The sequence below is a fragment of the Macrobrachium rosenbergii genome, chromosome 13 (assembly GCF_040412425.1).
Source record: "Macrobrachium rosenbergii isolate ZJJX-2024 chromosome 13, ASM4041242v1, whole genome shotgun sequence".
In the NCBI taxonomy this organism is placed as follows: Eukaryota; Metazoa; Arthropoda; class Malacostraca; order Decapoda; family Palaemonidae; genus Macrobrachium; species Macrobrachium rosenbergii.
This window is the reverse complement of record NC_089753.1, coordinates 64,349,506-64,372,753: the sequence shown is the minus strand read 5'-3', so window position 1 is coordinate 64,372,753 and position 23,248 is coordinate 64,349,506. Positions and strand designations below refer to the sequence as shown.

At 38.4% G+C, this 23,248-nt stretch overlaps 1 pseudogene; it reads right to left on the bottom strand.

Moving 5' to 3' along the window:
• Positions 1 to 1,523: 1,523 nt before the first annotated feature.
• Positions 1,524 to 23,248, bottom strand: part of LOC136844837 (von Willebrand factor A domain-containing protein 8-like) — a 25,170-nt pseudogene continuing 3,445 nt past the window's right edge.

The window sequence follows — 23,248 nt, the reverse complement described above, 5'->3', positions numbered from 1 at the left end:
AGACGTTAAGATTTTTTCTTTTTTGTTTTTGACAACAATAATGGTTAAATTCTTTCTTTCTTTTTTATATATAATTTCATTGATGATTATTCAATATTATTTTATTAGTCAATAAGCTTTTATCTGGATTCGAAATATAGTTTCTTCTTGACTCTTTGCCCAATCATCTGAAAAATTTTTTCAAATTGTTTCGTCATTTTTTCGTAATATGAATTTTCCTCACCATTCTTTTTATATTGTTAGCTATGATTATATAACGAAAGTCGAATAAGAAAATTACATATATATATATATATATATATATATATATATATATATATACACAGAGCCTCTTATTTCAGGAAATTAGAGTCTCCCCCTCTGGCATAAACTAAAATATATATATACACAGATATTACTTATATGAAACTCCTTTTATATTAATTTATTTTTTAAGTTTCCTATTTAATTTTATTATGGCATCAATAACCTAGACGTACACTAGTCTTAGTATCCATAAATCAATTAATTATCAAAATTAAGTAGGCTAACTATTAATCTATTACAGCATATATGTTTTGATAAAGTTTAGAATAAGTTAGAGAATTTATGTCTTTTGTATTGATTATCAAGGTCAGAAATTGTAAAGAAAAACTTATGCTGTAAACTATCTATTACAAAATAGAAATACATAATGCTGTATACCAACTTACTACATAATAAAAATACATTGCACTACTACATTTAGCATTGCAAAATTCTAGAATCTGAGATATTTTTAGGAATATTTTTTAATATAGCAGCTCATGGAAGACTGGGTGAAACGGCACCTTGATTACAGAGGGGGCTTTTTGACCTAACAGCATATCAGTGGGATTTATCAAACTAGAAAATGTTTGAATATTGAACCTGTACTGCACCTGAATATATTTAGTAAGGAGGGCGATAAAAATAAATTAAAAGAAAACAATTTAATTTTCATCATGGTACATATCATTACAGAACACAGAAAGTGATGATATAACTAAATGAACATTAATGGTCTAATAATTACATCAGAGAATCATTTTCAGCCATCAAGTGAATTTCAACTTGTATCCAAGATGATTTTGAGTTACAAATAAGCATGACTAACTATGCCACATTGGTATAAAACTTTCCTTCAATTTGAAGTAAGTGACAGCATGAGTCTGCCACTAGGGCGACACTGGATTAATACATGTGGCACCTTCTGAATGAAGAAATTTTTTTACATCATAGCATGGTTGTACGCTGTGCTGGTACCCAAAAGTATCTTGATGTGAGTTCAAATCTGCCTGAACGCTGAATTCACACTGACATTTAATGGCCAGTTACATTAACTTCACATTTATTCATAAACAGCCTGCAAAATGTAAGATTTCTTAGGAGAAGCTGTGATAATTGTTCCTTTAAACAAAGAAAGTTTACAATTATTATTATAATAAAACCAATTATTTTGATTTAGACATCTACAGTACAGTATTTATATAAATGAAATATTCATATTGCTCTAATTATACACTTTATTTAAGCACTGCAGAAGTAAAATATCTGTTGAAGGATCTGCGGCATTTTCTTGAGGTCAAGATGACAAAGGATCGACCAGCAGGTAAGGCTCTAGTAAGAGAAATTGCTTGATCACCAAGGGAACCAATGAAAATAGCATAAGTGTTGACAGAAGCTTCCTGAAGTCAAAGCTTTAGCTAGCCACTTGGTCGGATGCTACATCTATCCAAATTTGTATCTGAGAGTAAAATAACAAAGTTCTCATCAGATTCTTTCTTATGCAAGTTGTTTGACTGCTTCTCTGCAGCTGGTAAAGTGTGATCACCACTACAGAACTGTGTGAGCCTGCATAATCTCAAGACATTCAATCGTTCTTATTATTGCTAGGAATTTTTCTGCATTCGACCAATGGCACTGCTTCATCTTTCACCTGAATGACTATAAATATCATAAAGGAATTTGGTCTCAAATCTCAAAGGCTTCCATTACCATTAAGGTAGCCTAGTTCCCGCTCAAGGCGCCCATCATGCCCATTAAATTCTATACATAGAACCAGAGAGATCAACAAGTAATCTAGTTTTGGGCGAGCTTGTGGTGCACCAACTTCTGGTTCCTCTTTCTCTCTTCTCTGACGATATATATTGCCTCCTGCTAAGCCCTCTATCAGTTTAGTGTCATCAAGTTCACCAGAAGTACGGATGTCGTGTCCACTGTCTTTCTTTTCCTTTGCCTGAAGGGAATTAATGATTCCTCTGAGGGCAATGTACTTGTGGGTTTCACAGCCCTGATAACTTCACAATGAGGCATCATATTCATCATTTGTATTTCACGTAGACGTTCCCTTAAAAGCTTTTTGGGCCATTTTATAAGCAGCCATTTTAACTTCATCAGAAACAGCATCTTTTTCAGCCTGAGGAACTTGGTACACATCATGACCCATGTCTAATCTGTAGGCCCACCTTTACCTCCTAAACCAGCTGTATCACGCCCACCTGTACCTCCAGCCCAGGTATTTCACCACATGAGGAGCACCTGTGGGTCCTCTTTTCCATGTTTTCCTTTGGGGATGAAATATCTAGCCCACTAGCACGTTCCACATCCAACCAGAAATGCCTGTGTTTTCACCAATTAACTTTCCCACTCAGTAAGAGCTCGTTCTAGCCCTGTTACCTGTTTGCCACACACGAACAACCCCAGCTGAATCCACAGAGACAACTCCTTGACCACTTATTGCAGAGATAAGCAGCTGGGCTGTCGCCTTACCATGGACCAAGACCAGTATGGAGGAGGAATGTGGATGCCCGAGGAACAGGGATGTAACTGATGCTGTGATTAATCAAGTCTGTTACTTCAAGTATGATCCAGCTGTGCTTGGAGAGAGCCACTTTCAAATGCTCCACGTGGTGCTTTATCAGTAGCTCTAATTATTTGCCCAGCATCACTCAGTAAAACAATGACACCATTTGGATCAGAAGTGTTCATGTACAAGCTACAGATTTTAATTCTCTCCCAGACATAAACCTCATTCTGACTGGCATCTAGTTCAGGAAATCCTACAGCAACAGCAGCCAAAGAATCTCCAGGGGGCAATCATGTTGACTTGGTGCACTTATTTGTTGGCCAGCACCAGAAAGAATAAAATCAGTCAAATTGTTGTAATCTCTCAAAATAGCTGTTAGGTCACAGCTATTTTCTTTTGAAACTTGAGAGATGGGATGAAGTACTTGAGGACATGTTTGACTATCACCAGTAACTATTTTTCTCCAGCTTGATCTGCACAGCAAGCCACTGATTTCCTGAGTTTACGTAATGGAGTGATGATAGTTTCAGAGGCACAGATATAGAACAATTGCAAGGTTATCCGTGAAATCCAAGAATACCATACGTCCACCACCAACTTCCCAAAGGACAACTTGTCCATCCTCAGCCCTGTCTTTACACATTCTAAAAAAATGTTTGGTTTCCACCTGTTCCAAGCTTTCTTATTATTATTTCAGCAGCAGTGTCGAAGAAAGAGCTACTTAACTGAATTACATGCACAAGTCCAGTATTTATTTCAACCATGAGGAGACTGTTGGTATCCTCTTCATGGACTAGCAAATGATCACTAGACAAAGGTGCTATTCGTAGCTTTGGCTGGTAAATGAACGAGCCTGAGGCAATGCATCTCTCAAAAGTATTTTTTTAATGGCTGTTTTCCACGAGGAACAAAAGAATAAACTGCTGCAGGTGCAACTGTTGAAACAAACACACAGTCGTCAAGAGGATCTTCTCGCCACTAGGAATCACTGCCATCTGTTACCAACGATGTCTCATGAAGGGCAATGGCCAGTAGCTATGCTGCTCTGAAAATACTGCTGATCTAGCTTCAGAAACGTCAACTGTATGGTGGAACACACTTAGGCGAAAAGAATTCTGTTGGAAAGAAAAATCTGGCATTAATAACTAGGAAACTTAATGAATTAAGCATTTTGCACAAAGTAAAAATGGGAAAAAAATTAGAAGGTGGTAAGCTTCTTCATTGGTTTCTTATGAGAAGACCTTTGTGTGTTAATAGTTAAAATATCATTATGAATACAGTATAAAAATTTTTTTCTTCTCTGCTGTCATACTGCAGTATAAAAAGCTAAAGAAAAAATGCAAATAATCATCTTAAATTATGTGAGATAAGTATGAGAAAATCGTCATATCCCTGATTTTACATCTGGTAACCCCAACCCCTCCTTCCAGCCCAAACTAATCCACCTTGCCTTCAGCATGTCCCAACCTGTCGTAACTTCTTTGAATCCTCAACTTAACCTAACCCCTTTGCCCCCTCTAACCCAACCCTATATATGTATATAAATAAATATCCCCTCAAACCTAACCTGACCCACTCCTGTCAGCATATCCCAACCTGTCATGACCAAATCCTCTCACCCTCCAACACGATACACACACCTAAAATATCTGACGAAGGGATAAGATATCCACCATCTCTCCCCTTCCCTTCCTCCCTCCAACCTTCCCTCTCCTTTCCATCCCCTTCCTCACCTCCTCCTCTCTGACCCTGGACCCTCGAAACAACTTTTATTAAAAGAACTTGATACCTATATTTTGTTCTGTCAGTTAATTTTTTCTAGTTTCTCTTCAGGACCTTCTTCCAGAACTTTTGGATCCTGCTTAGATCCTGTTCTTACCCATGTTCACTGCTGCTTTAAAACGAGGTTGCAAATTATTTAAAAAAAATATTTCGAATAGGGTCATGATAACTTGAATAGCAGTGTTCCATGCACTTAATCAACAGTGGTACGAATGACGAGGATTTACCTTGTAAAGTCCCACTTCAACGGGTTTTCTATGAAGAACCTCCCGTTTTCTACGTGCCTTTCACAGCTGACCCTAGGTCGCGGGTATCAGCCTTATTATCATTATGTAATTGTACATTTATTACCTATTCATTTTGCCCTTAGACATAGTGTATATGTTTGAGATTTTTGTGTCTAATCTACTATTGTTAATCATCACGTTATCTATATGTACCTGTCCTGTTTTGTGTAGAAATAGATTTGAATCTGGTCACTTGTATATTTTTGTACTTGACGTCTGCGTATGCGCCGACGTCCGCACGCCGCTTTATAAGCTGGCCGTTTCTCAATAAACTATCCTCATCTGATGGGTACCTTAGGGTTCAAAGAGGTTGCAACCTTGCCTGTTAAATGTTTTCATTTCAAAAAATTACCCCCACCAAAAATCACTTTCATGTATCATAACAAAGTTTTTCATTAACCACCCATCTCACAGACTCATCATCAACGGGCTGCTCTAGGAGCAAGCCCGTGCTAGGCACAAGGCCAGCTAAATCTAAAACAACAACATCAATAAACTATTACGGCTGCTCTAGAGCAGACGCTGCTGGCACAAGCCAGCTAAATCTAAAACAACATCAATAAACTGTTACGGGCTGCTCTGAGAGCAAGAGCCCGTGCTGGCACAAGGCCAGCTAAATCTGAAAACAACATCAATAAACTAGCAGTTCTTGTCTACCTGCCCTTTCTTCGCACACTCTCAACCTTTCAAAAGAGACGCCAGTTGTTGACCGATAGTGAAGAAGAGGCAGAGTATTTCATGGCTATCCCGACATCTCTTAAAAAATTACTATTCGTGACATGATATCACTTTCACCTTCCCGCACTCACTCAGCAACTTTAAACATTTTTTTATAAGATATAGCTCTTTTACCACTCGACCTCCAATCTGAACATTTCAGCTTTTTGAAATATTTGAAATAATATCTTGTTACCCAGCTATCATTCCCATGCAAATGTTACATGAAAAAAACTCCATTCTCGAAAGAACGTTCTTTATTCCATGGTGACTCACGCAGTGTACAAAAAAGAATGATAGATCTTGTTGTATCTGTCCTTTAATCTCATAAATGGTAAATTTGGAATTATTACGTAAAATCTGGAAAATCTTCATAGTAAAATTCGATTAATAGCATAACTGGCCAAAGAAGATAATAAAATTTCCTGGAACCTTTCCACGTAAAAACGTAACCAATGTCCTATATTATTAATATCCAAAGATGACTCTAAAGTTTTAGATATAAAGACTAAGGTTTATTTCACTAACGGTAATGTTAATCCTCCTACTTCATCCGATGCAAGTATTCCTAATAACTAATTAACCATCCGCCTGTGCCTTTAAAGACACTCTAATTCTCTAGTATCCATCCCTTTCATCCTCTAACGTTGCACAGGTCAACATCTCCAAAAAAAAAAAATAAAATAATAATAACATAATAAAATTTCTCTTGATTATCACCAAAGTTGTTGTTAGTCAAGAAAAATTCCTATCAAATGAGCAAAACAAATCAAGATTTATCAGCCGCTTGGCAAGAAAACTAAATGAAAATGGTATCTCAGTGAAACAAACAACTGACGATGCAGATTATACAGACAGTTGTACAGAGAGTTTGTTCTACTAGCAACATTGCTAAGCGTTGTTGAGATGATGTTGACCTTCTTGTACTTATGACTGCACTGACAACAGAAAACAGAAATATAATTCTTCGAAAACCTGGTTGCGAAAAGTGCCTGCAAGACATTGCACTTCCTCTGGGATCTACAAGCTTCCCTTGGTTCACTAAAAAGATTACATCCTTTTCCTTCATGCTGCAAAGTGGTTGTGACAGTTTCATCTTTCTTCGGACAAGGAAAGCATAAACTGCTCAGACTTTTACAGAAGAGCCAAGAATTAAGAAAACATGTATTTCAGAAAATATGGCTGCAATTTTAAAGGATATATATATGCATTTCCATAGCTTTAAATGCTTTAAGATGTGATGGAAGAATTTGGAGTCAGATGGAACTAGGTCGAGACTCGAGGTAAAGCAGCAAATAAACTCACAGACATGATTATATATATATATATATATATATATATATATATATATTATTTATATATATATATATATATATATATATATATATATATATATATATATATATATATATATATATATATATATATATATATATATATATATATATATATATATATATATATATAGTTATAAATTGGGGGCTTGGTTGGGAAGAGAATTAAACAATTTTCTCTCTGAAAAATTACTGCCAAGGAAACCACAAGGCCTGAGTTTATAAACAAAGGAAGGTATTTGAACTAACCTTAGATTTTTCCTGATTTACACGCATGATTAAGGTCGCCATTTGAAATTAGACTTCTTTTACAATTAAAAGGGGTTTATTTACAGAGACAAGGCAAGTATGCAAGGAGACAAAACAGAATGTAAATTGTAACCGATGTACAGACACAGAGAATATTCACAGTAGAGCAATAATACATTACTTGGCAAATAAGCAATTTTAAATATGGAGGGGCCAATGTACAGTCCTCCCCTGTTATAACAATAACTCGGTTAAGTTAAAATTACATTAAATCGTCTTTGCGGTAATTTTAAGAAGGGTGAGCCCAGGATAACAATCATGTTAATGCAAATGTTCTAGGCCAGCAACGGACTCTTGCAATCGGGCTGCGACCAGAAATGGTTTCAAAATTTGAATGGCAGCCAGACTTAGCAGACACAGATTGGCGACTGAGCAGATGTTACCTCCCCTGTAAGAGAGGTTATGAGTTAACACCACACAAAATGAGAGAAATGAAATCTCCCTGTGAAATATTACACCAATGCACGTTCTTAAATGCTAAACATTACGTAGCCCAGAGGATAATTATAAGAAATCACGTAATCACATTCTTTGAATAGTAGTGGATTTGGGCTAGGACACAATGAACACGTGTTGCCGACACACAAAGAGGAAACTTCATCACTTGTATCACTTAGACTAATTTGCCCTTAATTTGCACTGTAAGGATATTGGATATTTATCACTGGATCTTTTACCCGATTTTAAGGAACGTTTTGGGTCAATTTACGAGATGCCGAAGCAGGACAACTTAACAAAGGGAAATGCTTTGTGGAGGAAAGAATTGAAATTTAAAGGAATGGAAAATTTAAGGGTTTACAGGGAGCTGTATATATATATATATATATATATATATATATATATATATATATATATATATATATATATATATATATATATATATATATATATATATAAATATATATATATATATATATATATATATATATATATATATATATATATATATATTTTCAAGTGGAAGGCAGGGCCTTTATCCACTAAGCCATACAAATCTAAAAAGAAGTTGGAACCTGAGGCAACTGCACCCAAGGAATTACCTGGGCAAGTTAACTGCTTGCATACCAGCGAGTTTTCCCAGCCGTTGGGGAGACAACATTTCGCTGGTTATCCCTTCAGTTGGCTGGAAATCAACCTTACACGGTGGAACAGAAATTGCTCCTCAGTTCCAACTCTTTAGATTTGTATGGCTTAGTGGATAGCGCCTGTCACTTCTGAAGTTGGGGAAAACTCATTGGTATGCAAGCAGTTAGCTTGCCCAGGTAATTCCTTGGGTGGTGCTGCTTCAGGTTCCAAATTTTTAGACTTGTATGGCTTAGTGATAGCGCCTTGCCTTCCACTTGAAAGACCTGGTCTGATCCTGACGTGAGTCAGAAATTTATTTCTGTTCCACACGTAATTGTGTGTTGACTATTTATATATATATATATATATATATATATATATATATATATATATATATATATATATATATATATATATATATATATATAATGTAGTTGATCGCCTTTGTGGCACTGACTTTCTTGGTACAGACTTTTAACATTTTCTCACTTCTGCTTTCAATCCCTTGAGAATTTGGATCAGGACACAGTCGTGGGGTGTGGTTTCATTTATTTCCACTTGCTATGGCTCCATTTCGCCTGTGATGCAGGTTTTGTCAAGCAAGAACTAAGGCACAATAACATCTTCCATTATATTTACAGCTCCAAGAGGACGGCAGTTTGGGAGTGGGGGCTGGCATATTTCTGTTTACAGTGCTTAGTTTACTTATTTTAGTTTAATTATTTATATTATATATTTACATATTACATATTATAACGACATTCTTGTATTAGTTTGACATTCAACTTACTACTTTTATATTGCTAATAAAATTATTAATTTCTTCTTCTGTGGTGTTGGGCAGGGCTTGTTTTGGCGATGACCTTAACCTGGTCTCCTCTGTCCCTGGGTTCGAGAGGGTCGGGACCTATTTCCTTCCATCTGGACGTTCATCGTAGGCTTGTTCGTTGTTATGACACAGCTTCTTTATCATGTTCCGATATGTATTGTCATGTTCCGATATGTATTGTATTTGTGTTTTATTCTGGTGTTGTCAGTCCTTGCAATGATAATTTATTGTCATGCTTCTCTGTAGTGGTGCTTGGCTCCCGCGTTTTATGTGCGCAATTGCTTCGCCTAAGTGTAGTTGATGTCCCACTGATGAAGGTTCCATTTCAGACAGATCCAGGTACGGATTTTCACCTGACTCATCTCTGTAGTGTGCTACTTGACCAGAAATTTTGAGTACTTGATGTTTCTATCCAAACCACTTGATGTAGTTTCTTCCACCCGGCTGAATGAAGGAGAATTGCTTACCAAACGACAGGTATTTGACATGTTCAAAACGTAACTGTTCTCACCATACAGAATGAAACCAAGATTGCATGTCTGATGAAATCTAAAAATTTGGTCATTTCATAGATTTGATCTAACAAATTTGTTAGATTTCATCTAACAAATGCAAAACTTCTAGAATTGTTGCTGCCATATTTCTAAATATCCTAGATTTTTTGCTATGTCGCTAACTGCTGAAAAGAGTCACTAGTTAGAAACTAATATCTCTAGATATAGCGACAAAGTCGTTAAATTGGCAACACTGCTGCGACCTGAGCGCCTCCATCGTTTTCCAGGGCTATAAGACGTTTGATTAACCTGCAACAATAAAGGAGCCCTATAACATCAATTTTTTATCAGAATTTTCGTGAATTTTATCATAATATATGTGATAATTATTAATATAATTGTTTATTTCTCGATAAAATCATCATGAAAACCTATATCAACAATTTCTATAAAGACCGTTCAGACTTCGGCCTACACTTCCTCAGAAACACCAGAAGGAAACTGTAACGGTTTTTAACACGCACAGGACACTGAAAACAGTTGCAGCTCTTCTACGGTGTCTAAATTACCGTCGTGAGGAATGATTTAATATTTATACAACCAACGGACACTGTATCTTAATAACTTGTGGATATATTGAAAGTTATTTGTCAAAGGCCAGCCTGCCATCTTGGTTTTATGCAATAATGATTACATACCAGTCTTGAAAACGAGATGATAATCAGGCAACTGAACAGTCCCTAGTTAACTGAAGTTGTACGCACGCCCAAACCACACTTCTTCCCGTACACTTCTCTGACATGTCTTTCACCAGTTGCGGTAGTTTTTTCGTTATTGTTGTGAATTAATTCTGTTAAATCCTGATCTGACTGAGAGAGAGAAAATGAGAGAGGGCTGGAAGGAAGTACAGGTTTTCACTGACGATCAGGCAGTTCCTGTGTGATATTCGTTTTTAAATATGACTTGAAAGATCACTACCGCGGCCTTCTTTGCACATGGAAACAATATACAATTCGTCCAAGGTCCCCTATATAGTTTCTACAACGATTCATCCATTATTCATTTCCATGTGTGAGTTTTTCACCTACTAACCTTTCGGTATACGTGAATTTCTGTTCGTTGAAGAAGTCTGTGTGACACTGTCTTCGCCTTTTTCCCAGAGCAGAGAATCTTCTTTAATGAATACAAGACAGAATTATTAATCACAGGAAATAAAGCATTTTCAGTGATAGTACACATTTGTTACACGACGACACAATTCAAAGGAGGTGTAGGAAAACTTCCTGAGTCCTGCAGTTTCCTGGGCACCTGATTGTCCATTATATATATATATATATTTATTTTTATAGGTATATAATATATATATATATATATAAATTATATATATATTATATATAAATATATATTTGTTTTGCCTAGATACCCAGATATCCGTAATGGATAATTTTTTTTTAGTCCAACTAGCGTTTGGTATCTTTCTAGTACTGATTTGTACATCATCAGGTTGAACGAGTAATAATATTTTAGCTTATCTAGATCTTGAATAGGGAAAATGTACTTTACCTAACATGGACTATCTTTGAACAATACATATCACGTTGTTTGCGGCAGTGTCATCTGATAAAATTTTGTACTTGCATTTTTGCTTTTATTAGTATGCTTTTGTTGCTTTTCATTATCTTGGGCACTAGAAGGATTACGGATATTCCGCTGTTGGTTTAATTGTGATTATTGATGGTAGAAAATCTGAAAAAAGTAAAATCAACAAGGAATATCAAGACTCAGACATTACGGAAACACGGAAATAAGACAAGTTAGTCTTTTTATTTTTAATAATCAAACAGAACGATATCCCCCATGTCCCTTCTTGAAAGTGGGCAAGGGGAAAATGGAATACTTTTGCTCATCTGCTTTAATCAAGAATGGCTTAAGAAAATAACTGTGACTTGCTGTCCCTTAGGATCTCTTAAGACCAAACTTTTCAGACGAAAAATACCCCAAATCGATGAAAAATATCCTTAATGCGATGAGAAGGAATCCTTCACTTTTGACTCCTCAATTCAGATGGAAAATTTTCTTAGAGAATTTAGAGACTTCTGAATGATCGATATCAATCGTTGCAAATTAAATAAATGAAAAAGAAAAGACGGTTTTACATAATAATTCCATTGCATCGCTTTAGAGTAACAAAACATCTTATTTGTGCGTTTCACTTTTAATCATATTAGAAAATTCCCAAGGCAAACATTTCTTGATAAACTTTAAGTACATAATAACCCAATCTCTCACCTTGTGTAAAAACAAATTTACGCTTTATAGAGCAATCTAGAAAATGGAAGTAAAATTTTTTAATATCTAAAGTGAATGTTTCTAGTAAATAATAAATGAGGAAAACTGAATGATTCCTTCAGAAAGAATTCCGCGAACAAAATCATTCCACATGACACGTTTGAAATCGTTTGTCCTTCAAGCGTTTAGTCAGAACTGACATTTCTTGTGTCATTAAAAGACTCTCTCTCTTCTCATTTGATGTCTCTCTCTCTCTCTCTCTCTCTCTGGCAAATTTATCGAAAATTTATCCTTTATATGTTACAATTAACAAATTTTTTTTTTTTTTTTTCTCAAATTATAGTTTCCATTCCCTATAAATAACTAGATCGCTCTGTTTAAGTAAATTTCAAACAAAGAAAGGAAAAACAGCATTTTCCTGACAGAGACTTTATAAAAACTACGGAGAAGGTAATATTTCAAATCCGGAGTCAAGGTTCATAAATAATAGGTTTTTTCCAGTGGCAATTCGAGAAGAAACAGAAAAACTGAAAGTGGATGGTGATGGGATTTGTCTTTTAAAACTGTAAAAATGGGGCTTAATTTGACACCCGTCCATTTCATTACATTTTAACGGTTAGTTGTTGATGTTATAGGTTGCTTCAAGGTTTATTCATAAATTACACCTTATTTTACTGTTAAACTGCTCGGCAATGGATAAAACCCCAAAACGTTTGTTCTCATTCTCGTCCTTTTTCAGCAATGGTGGATACTGTCGAGTAAGCAGCAAAGGCATTGCTTTTTTATTTTCTCCTCTGTCTGCCTGTAAATTTATTGATCTGTCTACCTCAGTTATCTAGTATTAGTGCAGCAGATTGCTGTAAAAATCGTTCAGATAGTGAAACAAGCATGAAATTTGGCACAAACATTCCTAAGACTACGCTCTCTTAGAAAAGGGCGCTGGCCACCTGAAAATCCAAGATGGCGGCTATTTTTCAAAATGGCCGCCATCTAGATTCACTGTTTGAGCATCTATTGATGGAATATGCACTGGTTATCATACACACATTTTATTGAAAACCCTTACTAAATGAATTGTAACCAAGATGGCGTACAAAATGGTTGCCATAAAAGTTTGTTTTTCTATCCACAGCGCTAGCAGACATAGAGACCAACTGTTTTTATTTAATGGTATATTCATGTGATCAGACAGTTTAACTAATATGCTATTTTCAACTGAAATAGTAATGGTATGGTCACATACAACATTGTGTCTAAGACTGTAACCATAAAAAGAAAAGAAGAGAAATACGGACTAAACGCAACCAATCTATGTATAGGTCTCTCAACCTACACCTTTGAAAAAATTCGAGGATAAGAAGGTAGGCATAGCATGACACGTTGGATGCCTGCTAGATTATCTACTGAAGAGAGGGCAATATTTATCTAGACTTCACATTTGCAAGTGCACAGAGCTGTGCAGGGAAGACCCAGCTTGTAGCACTTGCACCTTTCCTGACAGCCTGCTTTGCATCCACATTTGGTAAGCTGTTGGCAACTCTTGGCTAAGGGTGAGTTGGTTGTCCAGAGGACTTGCCATGCTTCACCAGACTTTTGCCATCCCCACTCAGCAGGGTTCTCTGGCTGTGGCTGACACTGGGTGGCCTGCCCCACACACAACCAGCCTGGTACGCAGCACGCTTGGTGTGTTGGAGGAGAGCTCCTGGTTGGTGGAATGGCCTCATATGCCCTTTGTTTTCTGGCAAACATATCAAGTCTAGCCTCATCCACAGTGCCAGCAGTGCTGGATCTTTCATACATAAGTATGACAAACCTCTCCAGGACCTTCAGGTCACTCTCTTCCACTCTGAGAGGGTAGTGACTCAGTTTGGAGAACACAGTGGAGGCCTCTGGAAAGATGTTCCATGTCTGCCAGGCGGTCTTCTTGCCCTTGCTCGGAAGGCTGACACTGTATCACAGCCTGTGAACGCATGGAAGAAGAGCATGCCATTCACCTTCTCCTGGCCCAGAGAGTTGCACAGGTCATGCACAGCAATCCAGCGCAGGCTCTGGCCTTGGCCAAATGCCACCCATAGCTTCTCTAGCCCTAGATTGTGGAGAGTGGAGAAAGCACTGACTGCAACGACAAGAACATCTGTGTCATTTGCTTTAACCGTGATGGTCTTGGCTCCATGTTCTGTGGCATATTTGGCATGGAGAAAGATGCGGGTGTCAGCTTCCCTCATGAGAGCACTTTTCCAGTCCCTGAAGACTAGCCTCATGAGTGCTGAGGACAGCAGACCTTTTCGTGGCAATGACAACATTTGTGGCAGACATCTGGGCAACTTTGTCTGCCAGGAACTGGAACAACTCTGTCTTGTTGGCATCGTGTCTTAGGAAATTGCGCCAGTTGGATGGAATTGTGTTCTTGTCTGTCACCTTGCGCCTTCCTCCTGACCACGTTGGAGCCTGGTCTCAGCTTTGAGGCTGGATGTATTGTATACATCAAATACAAGATGTGATGATGTGTACTTGCTGCTATAGGATTGTATCACAGGCAAGAAGTCGCAAAGTGCATAGCCCTCAAAGGTCTTTCCCTTTCTTTGGTGGCAAGGCATGGACCAAAGCTGATCCATCTACAATGAGGACATCAGTCTTTGGTTCTTTGTCTTCTAGTGTAACATGACTCTCCAGGACCGAGGTCAGCTGAGACTTCTGACATGTGTACAGCCTACCACCCTCACTAAGGGAAGCTGGGAATGTTTGATTCTCGTGCTGGAAGAATTCCTGCAGATCACATTCACGGCTCTGACAGGATATAAATAGCTTTGAGAAAAGCTGGCAATCCTCCTTCAGAAGTTTCTGCTTTGACTGTTCTACAGGAGCAGCTTCTTGCCTGAAGAAGTCAGTTCTGTTCTTCTTTATCGGCTCATAGAAGGAGACTGCATTGTTTGCCAAAGAGTCTGAAAACTTGAAATTTAGTGCGGCCTCTGTCAAGGTGTGTCTGTAGAAGTTCTGCTGAGCTGGGGTGGGCAATGTCTTTGTTGTCAATGGAATACAGATCCTGGCTCTCTTCCTGAAAAGGACTTCCCAAGTGTTGCAAAGCCAATGACAGCTTGCTGACTCTCTCCAAGAATGTCTTCTGCATGAGGTGTTTGTTCATGGTGTGTTGTCTGCTCATTAGACTCCTTACTTTGAACCTCTGTTTCGTATGCAGACACCAAGCGGATGATCTCTGGGCCAGCCACCATCCATCTTCTGAGTGCTGACGGATCTTCAGTCAGCCCAATGGCTCCGCCATCAGCCTTTATAAAGGCATTGGTCTGCTCATGAGCTTGGTCAAGAGCCATTGCTGAGAACTGGCGACTGGTCTTGTGCACAACAAAGTTGCCAGCCTTGAACTCCTTTGTGCAACTCTGGGTGTGAACTCTCTAGGGTAAGCATGTCCCTGAGGTGAATAGGCAGCCAACGAGCATAGTTTGTATTATTGTTGGAAAAGAAGTAGGGTATCAGCTCATGCAATGCCTGGCAGTAGAGGACAAAATTGGCCTCACGGAAGGACCTGATCAGTAGGAATATCACAAGTTCCATAGACAACACCATGTGCCAGAAGTGGAACTGTGGACTCTGCTGTCTTCGAAGGTCACACCACTCCTCAAACTCTAATGCCTGCTCATTGTTGTTTGCTTTCAGCACAGTAGTCAGTGTATGCTGTCCTCAGGAGTTTGTACAAACTAGAGGTTGTAACCTGGTGCATCTGCCGTGTCCTGGTTACACTTGCAGCTGACAGGAAGGATTCTGCAGTTCCAGATGAAGCAACTCCTGCCTCCACCAGAGCTCCTGTCCAACCACTGCCATGAAGAAGAGTACCAAGAGATGTCATTGCTGCCATCTCAATGTGCAGACCACCAAACATTACCAGATACTTGTCTTCGCCATACTGATCAGGCCACTGCCACTGCACCTGCTTTTGCTACGACATAGATTGGCTGATCAGCTGTGATTATGGGTATCTGGCCAGGGTTCAGAAAATCAGTGACATCCTGCACTTTCTGCATCACGTGTTTGATCGTAGCAACAGAATGAGCCTGATCACGCAGGAGAGGAAGCAATGAAGTTATGGTTACTTCAAATTCTGGGCTTCTTCATTGAAGCGTGATGAGCTGACCACGCCAGATTCACTGCATCATCTATTTCCTGGGTGACTATGACCTTGTCTAGCCACTGATACTCCAGTGCAAGCTGTGGCCCCAAGATATCTGTGGGTGGCTTTGGTATTGCAGTGTTTGGTGGCACAGGGTTCTTGTTTGAAAGGAAGCTGGTGAGATGTTTGTGAATGTGTCCGGCAATTCAGGCACCGACCTCACTTTCTCAGGTGCAAACTTTAGTTGCTGTCTTTCCTGTCCAGTGTTCTCCTTGGTGGGGTGCTGAAATATGGAGATGCTAGTTCCATGGAAGGAGGTAGTGGCAGTAGTTGCAGATGGGTTGTTGTCCATCACTGCAGTGGTGAACAACCCTTTTCGCAGTACTGGGGGACAGACCACACCCTCCTCCACATATTTGCTAACTGTGGCATCTCCTAACTGTGCAGAGACCTCCAGTACTCTGTCATAAGAGATACTGAGGCCATACTGATGTAGCATTTCAACCAGGTTTCTCTTCCTGGTTTTGGCATAGACTGAGAGTCCCATGTAGACTGGGAATGGTGTTTCTCTGTCTTTGAGTGTCTGTTGTTGCTCCTCTTTGTATCGGGAGTAGCAGTTGAACTGCATGAGCTGTGCAATGGCCTGGTCTGACTTTGATGCTCCAAATCGTAACTGTGACTTGATGTCAGCCCCATGCTCAACCATCCCTACAAACTGGAGCAGGAGAGGAGGCACAGAATTTCTTGCACACAAGCCTCAGAAAATGTGCCATCAAACCGTGACTGATGATCAAGTATAGACTTTCTGAGAATATTTGCTGCTTTAGCAATGATAACTGCCTCTGAAAGATCAGATGATTGAGCAAGTGCTTTTCCCACATCCTTTGAAATGCAAGTAATACATCTCTGCAGATTTATGAGCCTCAAGTTCTGGAATTTCTGCCAGAAGTTTGTCTTGAGTCTCGTGGAATTTACACTTGGTGACTCTACACCTAATTGTTCCAGACGTTGTTGGTAGAGGTGGCAAATATCTGCCAGCCGAAATGTGACTGGATCATCTGAACAAAGGTTGTTTTCAACAATGTATGTCATCAGTTCTGACAGAACTAGTGGATACACATCTGATTCTGACTCAGTGCTACCTTGGTCTTTCTCAAGGCTCCTCAGGTAGGACCTTTTTCTGCTGTAGAGGCACAAAGACAGGCATGGTGATACTTAAACTCCTGTGCAATGACATCCCCACCAGTCAACTTAGCAAGGAGCTTGCCATCACTAAGCATCTCTGCACATTCACGCAATTTCAAGTCAAGGCCCTTAGTACTAGCCTGTCTGAGATCAGATGCAGGTGCCACTTTCTCACAGAAAATGCAAACTTCATTGTCATGACTGGTTCGGCGCAGTTTTGCACGACTAGTCTCAGTGTTGCTGGTCTGGTCATTGGATTGTCGCTTTTGCACGGTCCAGTATAGTGTTGTTAAACAACAAGCGACAGTTCACATGGTATTTTGCTGCATTTTTCCTGAGAGTTGCCTCTATGCCCATCACCTTCATCCAGCCTTGCTGGATCCATTATCAGTGGCATTTCATTAATTTCACTGAACATGGGAATGTTCCTTGCCAGCATTGTGTACCCATCATGGTCTAGGACATGATGACTTGGAGGTGATGTCAAGTGCTCACCTCTTTTGTCCTTCTGACAAAGACAACACAAACCCAGTTTGTTTTTCACTGCTCAATATTGGATTGGCATCACATTCTGCCATGATTTCACTTTTGATTAAGGCCGAGGGGTTATCCTTTACCACCTTAAACAAAGCACACATTCCTGTATGGGATTCAACTAGGTTCGGTCTCCACACCTAGCCCGATCATTCATCCAGTGCCATTTAAGTCCCGTGTGATCTGTACACCATCCGGGTAAGTACATGAACCATCATGTACAGCCCCATACCTTGGCTCGGCTCTCCCGCGCTGGCACATCCTGTCTATTCAGGTGCGGCTATCTAACTATAGCTGGTCTGGGGCTGTTAGAAAGCATTTGGGACACTAAACTAAACTATACTACAACTACTAGTCTAAGACTACAGGATTAGTAAAGCTGGATTAGCTGGCACTGAACCCCATGTTGAGTTACAGCAGTGATGTCACCAGTGTGCCCTGGTTGTGTGCAGACATACACTCTTTTACATTTATTAATTTTCCTTCAAAATTGATGAGTTATCGAAAGAGATGGCCTCATTAGGATCTAAACCACAGAAACCAAGATCCATGCTTAAAACGATAATTGTTGAACGGGCATTATTTCTCATTATAATTATTGTTTCTACCTTTTCTTGGCAGCCATATAGCCCCATATTTAAAGGTAAACTGTACTGGAAGCTACAGAAACATAATATTCACAAGAAATAGTATGGAAGAGCTTTACCATATTGCTAGAAGCAAATACATGCCATTCTAGTGAAAAATTAGCCAAAATCTGTCGATACTGGCCGCCATCTTGGAATTTGGCCGCCATATTAAATTTTTTGCGTGGCCAGCGCCCTTTCTGATAGAGGGAACTTTAAAGAGCACTTGTGCAAAATTTCATGCTTGTTTCACTATCTGAACGATTCTTATGAAATATGCAATTATCTGCTGCACTATATGTCCTTGAAGAAGACAGATTTATCCTTACCGTGTGTTCTCCTACCATTCTCTATGTTCATTAAGACATCAAAAATGAAATGAGGTGCCGATTGATTCTTATTTTATTTTGACTTATGCCTTGGAAAACGCAATTCGATGGAATAAAAAAAAGTCTAGAAGTTAGTTATAACGTGTGGGTGATTTTTAATAATTATTCGTGAAATACAATGTACTGAGTAAATTTCACTTCTTATTTGTCTCTCGAGGGACAACAGAAATGTCAGCTTACAAGGATGCCTTTATGATTTCTCCCAAAGGTCTTATGTGCTGCAGATATGTTTTCTACATTTCTGGAAATTTTTATAATGTTCTCATTTCAAAATATGCGTTTCTATCAGAATAAGTGCTAATTAACTCTCTACCTTTATTTTACTATCCTTTTGAACAGTATGTATCTGAAATGCTTTTGTGTCAAAAGGTATTTCCTTTCTGTTAAATATTCTATTTTTCTGCTTGTGTGACACATTTTTTTTAAGGTTTATGCAGAACAGTGTGGACAATTTTAGATTTTAGATTTACGGCCTTAGGCTGCTTTATCTTCCCGACTACGGAAGTGATGCCACATGGATTACGTGTGCGAAATCATCTTACCTGTCAGTAGGTAAGCGTCGAAACAAGAGTCCTTCATTTTTTTTTTTCGACAAAAAAAAAAAAAAACATAAGAAATGGTCCCTGCTACATTGGACTGATGAATCGTAGATGAAATCATTGGAAGAAAATTTCCACAATGCTAGCACGCTCTACACACGTGGTTCATGTCAAATCTGTCTTGGGCGCACTCTTGCTCTTCCTGGGAAATATATGTTTCTTCCTGTGCCACTTCCTCTCCATTTACCCAACACCCGTCACCTTCCCTGTAACACTTTGCCAAATCAACAAGTTCTAAAATTTTCAGGTTACATTTAACCTGAAAATTGTGGTTGTTGGTCTTCTGTAGTGGGTTGCAACTAGGTGAGGGGAATGGGACTAGCAGAAAATTTCTGGAATAGTGTGATTGTTGGAAGGGTAATCCAAAGGTCAAAAGGAAAATGACTAAAGGTCAATATATATATATATATATATATATATATATATATAGTATATATATATATATATATATATATATATATATATATATATATATATATATATATATATATATATATATATATATATATATACACACACACACACACACACAGGGTGTAACACGAGTTTATGCAAATATTTTGGGAAATGGAAGAATAAGTCATTCTGAACAAAAAATGTTCTATAAAGATATACATTTTAAAGCTTCAAGTTTGTCGGTGAGATGAATTTAAAAGTAACCGGTTACCATAATTCTTCAGACGAGGTGAGATGGTGTACGGATGTCTAAGTAGTCTGGTATACGGGGAGGGGGGGAGGGCGATGGAGCGAGGCTATTATAGCAAGCTGATAAGTTGCTCACTATCGCAATCAAGTAGAAGACTCAATAGTCTCGCTTTGCCAAAGGGAAAGATAGGGGTGTGTCCAGATTAGAAGCTTCTGATTCCTGATTCATTTTGAGAGCAAGAGACTGGAGACAATGCTTGGTTTCAGTAATGTGGAAGATGCGAATATGATGTTTGTTTACGGTTTTGTAATAGAGCGTGCATGCTGCTGTGCAAGAGTACTGAAGAAAGTATCCAAACAGAAGATCTGGCGTAAAGAACATTCTACTCTGTTTTTAACATCGAGAAAGGATCTTTCCTTTAATAATTGCAACAGCGGAACGGATATGAACACGGAAAGGTAAGAGAGATTTTGACACAGTGCATCACAGGCCCGATGTTAGTACGAGAGGAATTTCATTTGACTTAACGATCTTCGCACATGAAAGCATGGAGGAGAGTACTGGTAAGTGAAGGGCTGCCTCTTCCGTAATATCACCACATAGTTCAACATCTTCAGGAAGGAGATACTGACAAGCAGCTAGAGTTCTGTAGGTGGTTGCAAGTTAATTCTCAGCTGTTAAATTTGATTTTATTCACTGTTGAAGCTACATTTACTCGTAGGGAGCTACACAATATCCACAATGAACACTGGTGGGCAAATGAATATCCCACAAAAAAGTAGAAGGTAATTTCCAACACAGATTTTCAGTTGTCTGGTGTGGCATTAGTGATGGTCGCTTGATCGGCCCACACATCTTCGGAGATCGTGTTAATGGGGATATTTATGCCAAATTTTTGACAGAACATCTCCCCATACTCCTGGAAGATGTTCCTCTAGCTGCACGACGACGATAAATTTTCCAGCATGACGGAGCACTACCCAATTTTAGTATCCAAGTATGGCAGCACCTTAACCGGATATTTCTTGAACGGTGGATAAACCAAGGAGGACCACAGTTGGCCTGCTGGATCACCAGACCTAACACCGCTGGATTATTATCTCTGGGGACACATGAAGTCGCTAGTATACGAGAAGAGAATTAACAGCAAACAGGAACTCCACCAGAGAATAATGGAAGCTTCACAGCACATCAAAAATAAACCAGAAATTCTTAGAAAAGGTACGAATTCCTTATTGCAAAGAGCAGGATTATGTATCAACGGTAATGGTGGCCACTTTGAAAATTTTATGTGATAATGATAATAAATGGTCCAAACTTACTTCAGCAATAGTTTAATTAACCAATTCTTAGACTACATGATTATAAAATCCACTGCTATAAAAAAAAATCAGAGTTTAGGTCACTGTGATTAAAATACCTCCAAATCAAAAGTATTCTTTAATATCAAACAAAGGGGGAGGATAACCCATGCTTCACTGATACCCTCTCCCTCTCCATCAGTGGTATTCTTTGGACAATAACTAAAAAAAGAAAACAAAGTCTAACTCACTATCCTCGCCATCAAAAACAGGCCTATTCATTAGACACTGATCAAATGTTTAAAATGTACTATCATAAATTTCTCCATCCAGATAAAAAGTCTTCTTCAGACACCAATCTTACAAACCTTACAGTTCGTTCGGGTTGCCCCAGGTCCCTCAGTGTGAGGCACCTCTGATGTCTACCAGAGAATTGCTATTGCATCTTCCGGTATATTTTGCATCTTCCAACCTTGGATGGTCTTGGATGCATCTTAGATATTTGTCGAGCTTATTCTTAAACACATCTACGCTCACTCCTGATATGCTCCTCAGATGAACTGGTAGCACACTGAATAGACACTGCATTACCGATGCTGGTGCGTGGTGGATTAATGTCCTGTGTGCTTTCCTTAATTTTCCTGGTATAGTTTTGGGCACTATTAATCTACCTCTGCTTGCTCTTTCTGATATTTTTAGCTCCATGATGTTTTTGGTAATTCCTTCTATCTGTTTCCATGCCTGGATTATCATGTGGCATTCTATTCTCCTTTTGAGACTATATAGATTTAAGAATTGTAGTGTTTCCCAGTAGTCAAGGTCCTTAACTTCTTCTATTCTAGCTGTAAATGACCTTTGTCCACTCTCTATTTGTGCACTATCCTTTTGGTAGTTGGGTACCATATTATATTGCAGTATTCAAGTGGACTATGTACGTACGTTTTATAAAGCATAATCATGTGTTCGGCTTTTCTTGTTTTGAAGTGCCGGAACAACATTCCCATTTTTGCTTTGCATTTTGCCAATAGTATTGCTATTTGATCATTGCATAACATATTCCTATTCAACATCACACCAAGGTCTTTAACTGTTTCCTTATTTGTGATTGTCTCGTTATTAGGACCTTTATATGTTTATAGTTCCTTCTTTATCACCATAGTTTATTGATTCAAATTTATCAGAGTTAAATACCATCCTATTTACCTCTGCCCATTTATAATATTTTGTTTAGGTCTCTTTGTAGCTGGAGTTCCATCTTCATCACAAGTAATTTCTCTACTTATCATCGGCAAAACTTCTCACTACAAAGTCCTTAACATTACTGTCTATGTCTGCAATCACAATCACAATCAGCAATGCAGCTAACACCGTACCTTGTGGCATACTGGATATTACCGTAGCTTCATCCAACTTCTTGTCATTTGCAATCACTATTTGTTTTGCAAAAATTCTTTTATCCATCTTCCTACTTTGTCCACAATGTTATGTTTTCTAATTTTTTTCGCTAATATATTATGGTCTACTTGTCAAAAGCTTTTGCAAAGTCTAAGTAAATCACATCTGTATCTTTTTCGTTTTTCATATTTTTATATATGCTTTCATGGTGGACTAACAGTTGGGTTTGTGTACTTTTCCGGTACAAACCATGTTGTCCTATATTAAACAAACTATTTTTCATTAAATGTTTCATTATATTTTTCTTATTACCTCTTCCATAAACTCTCATAATATGAGATGTCAGACCCACAGGCCTATAATTACTTGCCTCTAGTCTTGATCCACCTTGAAAATAGGGGTAATATATGCTAATTTATGCTCATCATAAATTTGCCTGTATCTATACTTTGTCTTAATAATATTTTACAAGCGGCTTTGCGATTGAATGAACGACTTTCTTTAACAAAATGGCAGGTACACTGTCTGGTCCTGCTGC